General features: G+C 53.6%; 1 long non-coding RNA gene across 1 annotated transcript in view; it reads left to right on the forward strand.

Moving 5' to 3' along the window:
* Positions 1–5194: 5194 nt before the first annotated feature.
* LOC138845469 (uncharacterized) overlaps positions 5195–13570 on the forward strand; it is a 46009-nt gene continuing 37633 nt past the window's right edge. Inside the window, exons 1-2 of the long non-coding RNA XR_011382753.1 lie at positions 5195–5373; positions 5731–6053. This is a non-coding gene — a long non-coding RNA (uncharacterized lncRNA). The remainder of the gene's footprint in view (positions 5374–5730; positions 6054–13570) is intronic.

A 13570-nucleotide genomic window follows, 5' to 3' on the forward strand; every position in this document is an offset into this window, starting at 1 on the left:
CAAGGACCTTGTGGCATTCCCCTTCTCTCCAGAAAGAGGACACGGATGTGACACTGGCCCAAGGTGACACAGCCAAGCTAGGATTCGGGCTCAGCTGTGATGGGCTCAAGAGCCTCTGAGCTTGCCCCTGCCTCCTGCGCTCACACACAGGTAACAAGGAGAAGAACTGCACTCAGGAGGCCACATCCGGTGCTGGGGAGATAAGCAAAGAGAGCGTGAGACTGGGTGAATCTGAGGATTCTCAAGCACTGGATGCATTTTCCTTGGGCTGGAAACTGCTCAAGGTCTTCCCATCCATTCGTCTGGATGTTGTGTTGAGGGCCTGCTATTGAACAAGCACTCACATGCATCAACTCCTCCAACAGGTACTCATGGCACCTCGGCTCTGTCCCAAGCCCTGCTCGAGGCCGTGAGAAGGGGGCAATGAATAAGATAGGCAAGATGTCAGCTTTCCTAGAAATCAGGGTCCTGTGTGTGTGTCAGGGTTGGTGGAGAACAGAGTGAGTTGGCCACAAACGGGACAGTTTAGGGTGTGATCAGTAAAATGAACGTAATACACGGGGTGTTTAACCAAGACAAAGTGAGTAGGGACCCCCTAACAAGGAGAGGATGTCGAAGCTGAGATCTGAAGAATTCAGCCATGCGGGAAACCGGATTTTACACATCTTTCTGGGAGAGGCAGGGGCTGGTCTCTGGGACTTTGGGGCTGTGAGGAATTCAGCGTGCTGTGTTCGTCCATGCCTGGCTCTCAGAGGCAGCCGCTGTTACCCTCATTTGCAGATGAGGAAACGGACACATGGAGAGGTCAAGGAATTTGCCAGCATCGCAGCAGGAGACTGAGAATTAAATTCTGCTGCAGAGCACCACGGTGTCGTCGGTCCTTCCACTCCAGCCTCCCTGGGGCAACAGTCCCATGAAGGAATCTGTTTTAGATGGCGACAGCTCTGGACGGGACACAGGAATCTGAGTAGAGACATCTCTGGCCACACAAACATTTATTACAAATTTGCAACACATTTTCCAGTCTTCTTTTTCTACTTTTTTTTTCTGCAGTGAAATTTGTATTTTAGGGGACCTGGAGATCCTAGTAGAAGTTGTAGTTTGAATTGGGCTGGAATGGGTGTGAGCTAAAGCGTATGTCCAGTGGACAAACATCCCACGTCCCCTGAGTTCAGCTGCTCCTTATTTTGAAGCTGGGAGTTGGAGTGTCCTGGGAGATGAGGATCTCAGCCCCCAAAGGTTGGCCAAGGTCCGTCTGGAAGCAGATGCAGCCAGCAGCACTGATGAGGGGGGTGGGCGCACGGCCACCACGGCTTTGCGCCAGATCCTCAGTGAGCCCTGCCCAGGAAGCTGGAGGAGGCTGCTGGCAGGTGTGACCCTGCCCATGTTTAAGCGAGAGGAAAAGCCACTGCCACAACTCCATCCTGCTCTGCGCCTTGGAGAAGAAATCTTCGCATTCACTGCTTGGCCTGAAAAGACCAGCTGGGTTTTTAAATGGGTAAAACAATAATTATGGGTATTTACGTCTAAGACGCATTCCCTAAGGTGGCAAATATTAGCAGTCACCACAGAAGATAAGGAGATGATCTAGAACTCCATTGTGACCCTGGGATGTAGCTAAGTGCATGAAAATTTGCATTTCTGCTTGTTTCAAACCACAAATTTCATTGCATTATAGGTGTTACGTTTAATTATTGGGTCAGACCACTGCTTTATTGCTTTTGGTTGTAAGATTTATTAAATAAAGCATGATTAAGATGTGATTTTTAAAGTTAGCTATAAAGACTCATATGTCATAAAGTTAGAATGGATTTCAGTATCTAAAAATAGCCATTTTAGATAGTTTCAGCAAAGTCATCATATTTGGTATTTTAAATTGCAATGCTGGGCTAATGACCATATCCCAAAGCTGCCACTCACCACTTTTGGTGTAGCCAAAGTACAGGAAGGAGCTCTAGAAGTGGGTAAGAGGATGTCTGGCAGGAAGCAGTCCATCTGTCCGTAGATGAGCATTAATTAAAAATAGCAAACATACCTGCAAATACGTGGTCCAGTTTACATTTCCTGCAGACTCGGAGGGCTTTGTGTCCACCCAGATTTCCAGTTGGATGATCTGTTATGAACCCATGGCCTCTTTTTAGGACAGTGCATTGCTTGAGGGTGTATTTAGACTTTCTCGATGTTTCCTACCCTTCTGGAGGAGGGGGCGTGACGTCAAGAACGTACTTTACTGACGTGTTTGATCATCTCCCACCTGCCAACTCCACTGCTGTCTTCATCATTGTTACTGTCAGGTTTGCCTTGCATGGCAGGGGCTCGTCATGGTGGCAGGGAGAGTTGGCAGAACTCCCACCTCAGTTCTCTGTGCCCAGCTGGGGTCTGACTCTGGCCAGGTTAGAAGTGATGCCTCCAGGGGCAGCCGGCGGGTTCCTTTCCCTCTCTCCTTCCTCTTGTAGCCTGAACACTTTATTTGCTGTGTCCCAAGTCCCAAGATGCGAGCCAGTTCTGCGGATGGTGTCACGGTGATGTCCTGGCAAACCAGCACTACCTCCTGAACCGAGTTTGCAGTAATTGCACTTGGTTAGAATTACACACCAGACTTAGCACGTGGGCAAGAGACCTGTGTCGGTTCAGGCTTGTGCAGCATCTAGTTGCTAATTTTCACACACGAGATGAGGCTCACTCCCTCCCAATACCCACGCACGTGCAATACCGTATCCCACATCAAGGGGCAGCTGACAGCACCAGGGCATCCTTGGGCACACAGGGTCACAGTAGAGCTCCCAAACCGGGCCCCTGGCAGAAACAGCAAAGTTCTGCTGAGCTTTCAGGAAGCAAATTGGCAACAATAACAAATTGGGTCAAAAATAAATTTTCCTGCACGTCTCTGCAAGTTGCTTTCTTTCCTTTCGTGGGGAAACGGGAGAATTTGCAATAAAAAATGAGGGCTCTTCGTTTCAGCAGCGTTTAAACACACACCTGCTCTGTAATTGTTCAGGCCGTGAAAACACCATGCTCAGCAACCCCAGTCCCAACTCTGAAATTCCCACGGGCTTTGTGCCTTTGTGGAGTGGCCCAGTTCCTTCCCTTTGGAGGATCACAGCGGGAGCCTGAATGACGCCCAAGGTGATTCTTTCCCACGAGCTCTGCTGTGGTTGCAAGAGCCCGGATTTAGCCGCGTGGCACGGGATAAAGGCCATTTGTCGGCACCCACATGTTGATAGCACCCACCGCTTTCTGCTCCGGAGACATCCGTTTTCATGAATTTAATCGTGCCCTTCTGCTTTGCAAGCTAAAGCCCAGGCGGGGACATGATGGGAGGAGAGGGCAGAGGGTGGTTTCCTTGTTTCTGGGTCAGTGGACGATGCCTTCCCTTTGCCATGCCTGGCAGGCAGCTTTGGTGGAGGCTGGGTGAGCGCTGACGTATCTGGTAACTTGAGGAAGAGATGGCGCAATCAGCTATCTGCCCCACTACTGCCCAGCGAGCTGTGTGCCCAGAGTGGCCATCTTGAATTGATTGCTCCCAGCGCCGCAGTCGGCAGCAAGCTCCGTGCCAGTCCAGCGTGCCAGCAGATGGCTCCAAATGAGGTCATTGTTTTGACAGTTTCACAAAAGAACCCCAAACAGCCTGGACAAAGCCTCACACGTGTTGGATGGCCCCAAACAGTCGTGCGATGAGAAATGAGCTTGGAACCAAAGCTTTGGGAAATGTGAAACCCCGGGGAGGGTGTCTCTGTCTCAGCCCCCCCGTGGAAGCCCCGAGCAAGGCTGCAGAAGGTCAGCCCCGTGTGGCCCCAGTCCCAGCGTGTCCTCCGGCCTGGGTGTCGGGCCTGCCTGGGTGGCACAGATGATCTGATTAGGGGAAGACAATGATTTCCAGGCTCGGGGATTGCACGCCTCTTGGCGGTCTGGATGCTGATGCTGGAGACACACAGCTGGACTGCCCGCTGGGACCCCTTATCACCACGTGGGGACATCCGCCAGGCACCGCTCTCCCTCTGAGCTCTCTGGGAGGATGAGTGCTGCGTTTTCACTTCCAGAGCGCGTGCCCCCACGGAAGAGGCCCTTGATGGTTATACTTAAGCCGTCAGTGCTGGCCAGCCTCCCTGATGAGCCCCTCGGGGTCATGCCTGAACCAGGGATGTTTCTCAGATCCGTGAGCCTACTGGACTTGGGGCCAGATGTGGTCACCTCGTCTTCCTCCAGCTTAATGTGGTAGAAAGACATGGTGCCAGGGGCCAGTGATACGGGGCAGCAGTTAAGCTGCCGCTTGTGAGGCTGCCATCCCCTATCACAGCAGCGGTTCGAGTCCCAGGCACTCCACCTCCGATCCAGCCCTTGCACCTGAGACTGTAGTGGAAGACCCAGATGGAGTTCCAGACTCCTGGCTTTTGCTGGCCCAGCCCCAGCCGTTGCAGCAATTTGGAGAGTGAATGAATAGATGGAAGAGAACTCTCTTTCTCTCTTTTGCCCACCGTCTCTATAACTCTGCCTTTCACATCAATCAATCAATCAATCTTAAAAATGAGAAGAAGAGGCATGGGGTTGAAGCACGTTTCCTGCCCTCACGTTCTAATTCCAGAAACTCGTGGAGGCAGAAAACCAGACCGAGTCCCAGGTTTCCTAGGGTTGCAGTGACAAATCCTCGCAAAGGGAACAGCTGAACACCACGGAAAGTGAGTCTCTGAGACCAAGGTGTAGGCAGAACCGGTTCGGGCCTGCGGCCTCCGGGGACAGTGGCTTTACCCTGGTCGCTGCCGGCTCCCTCCTGGCTGTGGCCGGCTGCTCACGGGCCTTGGCTTCCCGCGCTTACCGTAGCCTCGTTCCGACCTCTGCGTCCCCCTGCCCACGGCGTCTCCCCTGTGTCTCTGTGTCCCACGTCATGTGGTCTCGGAAGAACACAAGGAAGGAATGGAGCCCACCCCGCCCTGCGGACATCTTAGCTGACGATATCTGCAGCCTCCCCTGGTTCCAAAGAAGGTCGCGGGCACAGCTGCCAGGGGTAAGCACAGCAGGGACTTTAACCTCTTCTGGGGAGCTCGGCACGAACCACTCCGGCCGGCCATCGCCCGCCATCCGGGTACTTCGGGCAGAGCCGGAAGTCTGCGGGCCGGCCATCGCCCGCCATCCGGGTACCTCGGGCAGAGCCGGAAGTCCGCGGGCCGGCCATCGCCCGCCATCCGGGTACCTCGGGCAGAGCCGGAAGTCCGCGGGCCGGCCATCGCCCGCCATCCGGGTACCTCGGGCAGAGCCGGAAGTCCGCGGGCCGAGCTTCCTCTTCCGGGGAGGACACTGACCACCAGGGTCCGGTCGCGCTCTCTGGTCGGAGGACCCCGTTCCTCGGGGCAGTCGTAGCTGAGATAACAGCCAGAGGTGGGGCTCGGTTTTGAGGTCAGATTTCCCGTGCTTTCCAGATGGGGCCGGGTTGCGGAAGTGAGCCTGCAACTGAACATCGCTAAGACACAGGGACGGTTTACTTGTAAGCCGGCGCACGACTGTTTTTCGTCGGCCTGCGGGGAACCGCGGTCTCAGAGAAGGGCTCCGAGGCTGTGCAGAGAGGCGAGCGGGAACCACGCAGGCGCCGGGCCCGCGACCTGGCCTGGGAGGCAGCTAGGGGCTGAGGGCCGTGGGCGGGCCCTGCCTGAGGCCCCGGGTGCTCTCAGTCCTTGTTTGCCTCTCTGCTCGGTGCAGGGGTGTCCACCGCCTCGTTTTTCTTACTCCTTTTCACAGCCTCGCGATGCTGGAGCCCCACCGGAAATCTCGCCCGGGGATGGCTTGTCACGCAGTCGGCGTTCGGCCACGCCCCTGCCTTTATTCTGGGAACTTCTACCGACGGTGCAGTGAGCCAGGCCCGTGTGTGTCAGGTGCCACCGACATGAAAACGAGGATGACACCGGCCCCTCCCTCCGTTCAAGGAACCCGTGTCCAAAGGAGTGCAGCCTGCGGAGGGCAGGGATGGGGGCCTGCCCAGCCCGGGGGCCCCAGGAGGACTTCCCGGCGGAGATGACGATGGCGTGAAGGGAAGAAGGAGCAGCTGTCAACTGATTGGACGGGTGAGGTGTCCCCTGCGGAGGGGAGAGTGAGCAGGAGCAGACAGGAAGCGCGCTGTGGGGTGTGCGGCTGGGTGGGGTCGGGGTGACTCCTGCGCTAGTGATGGCGGTTGGTGGAGGCAGGGATGGAGTTGCAAACACGCCTTCTCCCACCGCGTGTGCCCCCTAGATGTTAAACTCGGTGGTCTGGAGAGCGGAGCTACACCCAGCTGGGTGATTTTTCTCACTCTCCCTGTAGCTTGTGTACAGCAGGAAAGGTTCAGATCCTTGTTCGCAGGCTTTCGTGGTGTGCAGATGCTGGAGGAATGGCGCTGGTTTGTCATCTGACATCACTGCGAGAGAGATCAGGACAGTGGCAGGTGTGACGCCTTTACAGGTGGGGGGAGGGGCTTTGTGCCACCGGCCAGGCCGGCAGACCACACGTGGCTTCCCCTGTGTGTGGCTGTGGTGTGGGGAGGTTCCGGCACAGGGACTCTGCTAGGTAGGCTAAGCCTTGCTCATCCCGTTACCTGGGTTTTGACCATCACGTTGGCCTGGGGAGACGTGGAAGCTTCTATCCCTCCCCAAGTTGCACTGCGGAGGTTTGATCTGGTCTTGCCCTGTCCGGCCAGGCATCCCCTCCCTTGCAGAAACCTTGGCTACGCCCCCAGGCCCTGTGGGACCCCACACACACTTCCTCCAGGATTCCCTCCAGAATCCTCGGAGCACAAAGGAACGGGCATGCCCCGTGTTTGGAATTCGCTGTGGTTTGTTTGCAGTAATAATCACAACCCTTGGCCATGGCAGGGCTGCTGAGAGCTCTGGCCCAGAGGTGACTGCAGTGAGTGTGTGCACCCCCCCCACCACCAGTGTCCACCTGTGATGGACGTGAACGTGAACCCTGAGCTCTCCCAGGCAGTGAGTGTAACTGTTGATGACTGTGGCAGCTTGCTCTGAACCTAGCGCCGTGTGCAGGCGGCTGCTTCCAGCCCGTGACTGAGTTTGGTGGGGATACTGAGACTGAGGAATGTAGGACCCCAGGGTGGGACCCCACGGTGGCCCTGACTTCCTGATACCTGGAACTGTGCAGCAGGTTAAGGCCCCTGGACCCCGTCCGCCTTCCTGCCCTGACTCCTCCACCGACAGACCCGGGCGTGATAATTTCACTGGCTTGCCCAGCCTCCGCTTCTTTCCCCTGCCCCAGGAACTTTCTAGAACAGCTACTCCTCTCTCTGTGTCCACTTCTCAAGTACCCAAACAGACAACTCCCCACCTAACAAACCGGCAAGGAGGGATTGTTCTGCCTGTTTCCTGGGGCTCGTGCCTCGTGGAGAGCGGTCCCCCTGCTCGGCTGTTCTTCCTCCAGACTCGGGGTCTCACAGCGTCTTTGTCGCCTTTGCCTGTCCAGTTTCTGGAGCAGTGGGTGCTGAATAATTACTCCCCACAAAGGGAGCATCCGCATGCACATCACTGGGGTCGTTGGGACCCCAGTGCCCCAGGAAGCCTGCTTTGTCCTTCCTGCCCCCAGCGACCTGCCCACCTCTGGCCTCCTGTCACTGCGGTCCATGTGATGGTAGAGCCGGGCGGGCAGCGGCGTTCCCTGCTGCATGCAGCCTGTGTGTTGTCGTCCTAGGATGAGCGAAATCTGTCCAGATCTGACTGGCAGGGCTGGTGGTCGTGCTCTCCCCACACACCCTGCACAGCTGGAGACCCCCAGCTGCCATGTGACAAGGACTCTGTGCTCGGTTTCCCAGCACTGCTGTCTGCCCCCAGATCTGTACTCAGACACCAGATGAACACTGTATCTTGTGAAATTTTCTGGGGGCTGGCTAAAGGAAAAGGCCTTCGAAGGGCCTCTGTGGGGTCCAGTGATGAGCAGAGAGGTGGAGACACCTGCGCCCAGAATCAGGCTGCCGTGGGGCAGGGGCCAGCTCTGCCTTGCTCACAGGCGTGTCCCTGGGTGACCAGCATAGCGCCCAGCCAAGAGTCAACAATCATTATGAATCCATCTTCATATGCTAAGTAAGTTGTTCATTAATCTTTATCTGTGGAGGATGTGAGTGATTGCCAGAGCTCAGGAGGTCTTGAAGAACCTGCACTATGTGGGTAGGCACCCCCCTTGGCCTCCAGGACTGAGCCGAACGCCCCTGCACCATGGCGCCACTCTTGGTGACTTTGGTCACTTTTTCCCAGGCCACTCACCTGTGTCTCCATGAATGGTTCAGACGGGAGCACTGACCCACGTAGTTAAAAATCATTAACCTCATGATCTTATTTAGAGGAAGCATTGGAGTAGAGTTTTGCTAAAAACTCATCAGGAAGACAAATTTTTTAAAATTATCATCTATTTAACTAAAAGGCAGAGTTCCAGAGAGAGAGAGATCTCCCATCTGTTGGTTCACTCTCCAACTGGCTGCAGTGGCCAGGGCTGAACCAGGCTGGAGCCAGGAGCTTCTTCCAGGTCTCTCACATGGGTACAAGGACTTGGGCCATCTTCTGCCGCTTTTCCAGGCACATCTGCAGGGAGCTGGAACAGAAATGGAGCAGCCAATAAATGAACCACATGGAATGCCAGCATTGTAGGCAGCGGCTTTACGTGCTACATCAGATTCCCAGACCCCAAGATATGTTTTATTTTATTTATTTATTTTTTTTTTTGACAGGCAGAGTGGACAGTGAAAGAGAGAGACAGAGAGGAAGGTCTTCTTTTCCATTGGTTCACCCCTCCAATGGCCGGCGCGGCTGGCGCACTACGGCCGGCACACTGCGCTGATCCGAAGCCAGGAGCCAGGTGCTTCTCCTGGTCTCGCATGCGGGTACAGGGCCCAAGCACTTGGGCCATCCTTCACTGCACTCCTGGGCCACAGCAGAGAGCTGGCCTGGAAGAGGGGCAACTGGGACAGGATCCGGCGCCTCAACCGGGACTAGAACCCAGTGTGCCGGTGCCGCCTATTGAGCCGCGGCGCCGGCCCCCAAGATATGTTTTAGAGAGAGGAGTGCCCTCGTATGAAATGGCACTGGTGGAAGTCATGGAAGAGTGTGAAGTGCCTCCCATGGCAGCCACGTGGTGCCACTCCTGCTGCTGGGTAAGAACGGTTGCAGCTGCTTCATCAGTCATACGACCATCATCCCTGCTTCACAGATAGAGAAAACTGAGGGCAGAAACCCCTAGAAAGGGTCAATACAAGCATATTAGCCCATCCCTTTCCGGCTGCAAAGTTCAAACAACTGTCAACATACTCTACAGAAGCTATGAGTCTTTATGGAATTCAAGGATGGTGGGGCTGCCACCTAGCTGATTTCTTTAGGATTTTCTGCTGCTACATGAAGTCCTTCCCAGGCTGCAGCATTGAATATAGAGGCTGGGAACATCGTGGTCCATGCTTTTGTTGACAGAAGAGCCCTGCTTCATGTTTTTTCTTTTATTCAAGTTCCCTGGCCACTCAAGCCTGGGCTGTAGTTTTACAGTGACAGTCAACATAGACATTTAGTATGCCCTTGGTCACTGAGTATTTCCGCTCACACTCGGAGTCCTATAGGCTCTCTTTGCTCCTGGAAGGGATGGTTTTAGTTAAATACATTCTGCTCAAGAGACCAGCACACAGTAGGAGGTGTTGCTTTCTCCCATCTGTGAGTGCAGGTGGGGAATCCCACCACTGCAGGTGCTTGGGGAGGACCCCACCCTTCCTGACCACAAGTGCACCGAGGTCATCTGCAGCTTAAAGAGCCAGCTTTTTTTTTTTTTTTTTTTTTTTTGACAGGCAGAGTGGACAGTGAGAGAGAGAGACAGAGAGAAAGGTCTTCCTTTGCCGTTGGTTCACCCTCCAATGGCCGCCGCGGCCGGTGCACCGCGCTGATCCGATGGCAGGAGCCAGGAGCCAGGTGCTTTTCCTGGTCTCCCATGGGGTGCAGGGCCCAAGCACCTGGGCCATCCAAAGAGCCAGCTTTCTAAGTGAAGTCATCCACTGACACGCCTCCCAGCTCAGTGGTATAGGCTGGAAAGTTGAGACAGACGTGAAGCTCTTCCACAGAGCTTTGGGTGTAGCGGGGGCAGCCACACCCACTCGCCGGGTCTCTGTCAGTTTAGGCTGGTCAAGGAAACGCAACCAGTCTAGGTGTGTGGGGGGTGGAGGCCTTCAGTCTGAGGGCAGGGCTTGTTGAGTGTTCTAAGAGCTGGGGTTGCCCTTCAGAAATGAGGGGAGCTATAGCCAGAAGACTGGGGAGGCAGATGCTGAGGACCCCACGTTTCTCTAAAGCTGTCGTCCTCAAAAATTCCTGAAGAAGCTGCCTCCCGTGGGCTCAGTCTGCAGTGGCGGAATGGGTGCTCCCCAAGCTCCGGCTGAGGAGCCAGCGTGGAGTCAGCGAGTGCTCACGTGTCCACTGAAGTCACCTCCAGAGGAGGCCTCCACTGCTAGTCCACACTGCAGGTCTCATCGGCAAGGGCAAGGGATTCTGGGAAGTGTAGCTTCCCAAGCCTTAGATGGGTAGAGGCTGCTGCCACGGTGACAAGAGGCCATTCAGCAGGAGGCCTTCAAGTTGGCCTCTTACTCCTTCACTGGCAAACCTGACTCCCAGACAGCAGGTCTGAGAGCACCTTCCTGCTCCTGCCTTTCCACCTCCGGCCCGTGGTCTCCTGGGAGCCCTCGTTGCCTTCCTTTCTTCCTGATCCTGCCCCTAGCGGGGGAGCTGTGCTGCCCTTGGTCTTGGCTGAGCTCTCAGCTGTGGGCTGATTTGCTCGGGGCTGCCATCAGGTTGCAGTTCGAGGGACCATGCGTGTCTTCGGGGTGGGTGAGTGGTGCGTCACAGCACGCCGAGTGTTCCTCAGGAAGGCCAGTTCCCTTCTTGCCTGTGGTAGGTACTTGGTGTTTCCATCCATCCTGGATCCACTCGCCCCTCTCCAGGGTGTGGCAGCTCCATTCTCCTTGGATACCTTGCCGCTCCTATTTCATATCCGTGTGTCGTGAGCTTGGCTGGGTTGACCACTAATTTGTTCCTGTCCTGCCCACCCTTCCCTCTGCTTCAGGGGTGGTCACGTGACCTGGGCTTGTTTCCAGGCTCTCTGGTCACCGTGAAGAGCAGAGGCTCAGATGGGTCCACATGGAGACTGTGGGCGCTGTGGGAAAGAGGAGCTCTTGCTTGCTGGGGTGACCAAGGTGGGGGACGTAGGCCTGGAGACAGCAGAGGCCTCTTCGTCTCTAAGAGCAGAGAACTTGGCCAAAATGAAGTTGGGGCTGGAAGGAAAGTTCTGATAATATCTGATAACGTGTGGGGCCACAGTAGAGTCTGTGGGATCTAAGGCTTCCAGACATCCGTGTCCCGGGTGCAGCCCTCATTCTCGGCGCTCAGTCCCGTAGATTCTGGAACCAAGAGAATGATGTTCTGAGAAAGTCAAAGAGGGGACTTCAGATTCAGAGCAATGTCGCTGAAGGCTGTGTCAGGACAAGGGCAGGAGCAGGTCTAGAAGCTGATCAGGACCCCAAGTCCGAGCGCCACGGATCTCCCATGCCCTTGAACCTTTCAGTATCTTCCTTGTTTGTGGCTTACAATCTTTATAAACACCTACTTTAATAAAACTAGGCTTACCTCAAACCTTAGAATTTAAGATATGCAAAATATGTTCAATATTCTTTGCTTTAATAATTAACGGTATAAGAACATTCCAAGAAGTGACCCCACATGTAGTAAGATAGTGTTGGATATCCTCTATGATTAAATGGCCTTTATGTGCTTAAAACACAAGGTCTGGGCCGGCGCCGTGGCTCACTTGGTTAATCCTCCGCCTACGGCGCCGGCGTCCCTAATGGATGCCAGGTTCTAGTCCCAGTTGCTCCTCTTCCAAGCCAGCTCTCTGCTGTGGCCTGGGAGGGCAGTGGAGGATGGCCTGAGTGCTTGGACCCCTGTACCCGCATGGGAGACCAGGAAGAAGCACCTGGCTCCTGACTTTGGATCGGCGCAGCGCCCGGCTGTAGAAGCCATTTGGGGAGTGAACCAACGGAAGGAAGACCTCTCTCTCTGTCTCTTTCTCACTGTCTGTAACTCTACCTGTCAAATAAGAAAATAAAAAAAAAAAAACACAAGGTCTTACTAATGTTTAAAGTAGTCAAGAAAGATTTATTTCAGTTATGGGGCTATGGTAGGCTTGGTGATTTGTCCTGTGAATATCGTCACCATTTATTACTGTGTTTCTATTAAAATTGTATTTCTAGTAACAAGTGAATTTTTAGAATACATAAACTTTTAAATGTTCAATATCAAGAAACTGTTCTCCCTTCCTAAGAACTGTCTAATGTGTAAAATACATTTGAATGGAACTTTCTGGAAGAATTTTACATGTTCTTTTGGTTATTAAAATAAGGAATTTTTTAGTTTAGCATAAAAGACTTAATCTATGTGTGCTAAGTGTTCAAAGTTCAAGTTCAATGTTAAAAATGAGCCAACTGTGCAGGAAAGCCTACATGAGCATGTTTTTGACATATGGTAATGTCCAGTGTGTGGTCCGAGGTGAGGCTTGTGTGCTGGACAGACCCCACAGAGCAGTGATGGGTGTGGTCAACTACACGGTCCAATCACAGCAAGGGGCTTTGCTGTTGAGCCAAATGCTGAGGACATGGACATGTTGGAGCAGTCTGGAGGAGAGCAGGGGGCTGCTGGGTCATGGGAATCCATGAAAGATAGCTGAAGGGCCCAGGAATGTTTAGTCTGGGACGTGGAGGGCTGGAAGGAGACACAGTGTCATCCAGCGGGGCAGGAGTCCCCTTGCTCCGAGTGCTTCTCAGGGCAGAACAAAGCCCGGAGTGGCCTGGGGAGCAAGGCAGAGTGGAAGTTGGGGGAGATCACGTTGCAGGAGTTGGCCTGATCTCACGTCCGAGACACTCAGTGGCACGGGCAGGAGACCTCCAGCTCCGGGGGGCCATGCTTAGGTTAGGATCCTGCTTGAGAGATGCGACACCCTGGGTAGAGTCCTCATTTGTAGATTAGGACAGTGACGGCATCTGTCATGTAGGGATCACTGCAGGGTTGGTGGAATGGAGATGGAGTTGAAGAGTATGACATGGTGAGCACAGGGATGGTATACCACACAGTGCCATGCACAGGAGGCAAAAGTGTGCAATTAGTTGTTTGTTGACTGACTAATGGACTGAATGGATGGATGGATGAAAGAAATGAATGGATCATGCCTAAGATCTTATCTCTCTTTGAGTTTGGTGTCTTGTCAAACACAGAAGCAGTTGTTTTCTCTTTGGTGTACATCAGCTTTGTTTCAAGGGCTTTAAGATATAAGTGCATGTGTGTGCATATGTATGCATGTACATATATATGTACATATATATGGGGGTATTTGTGTAGTTTTTCCTGTATATGGAAAGTACAGGAAAAAATAAACACACACGTGTTTATCTTAAAACCCACAAAAATATGTATAAAGTATATATACATATGTAAGTATATATGTACATATACAAGTATATGCCTATATGTGTATATATTTTATATATAAATGTGTATATACATACATACATATGGAAAGTATAGGAAATTCT

The sequence above is a fragment of the Oryctolagus cuniculus genome, chromosome 15 (genome assembly GCF_964237555.1).
Source record: "Oryctolagus cuniculus chromosome 15, mOryCun1.1, whole genome shotgun sequence".
In the NCBI taxonomy this organism is placed as follows: Eukaryota; Metazoa; Chordata; class Mammalia; order Lagomorpha; family Leporidae; genus Oryctolagus; species Oryctolagus cuniculus.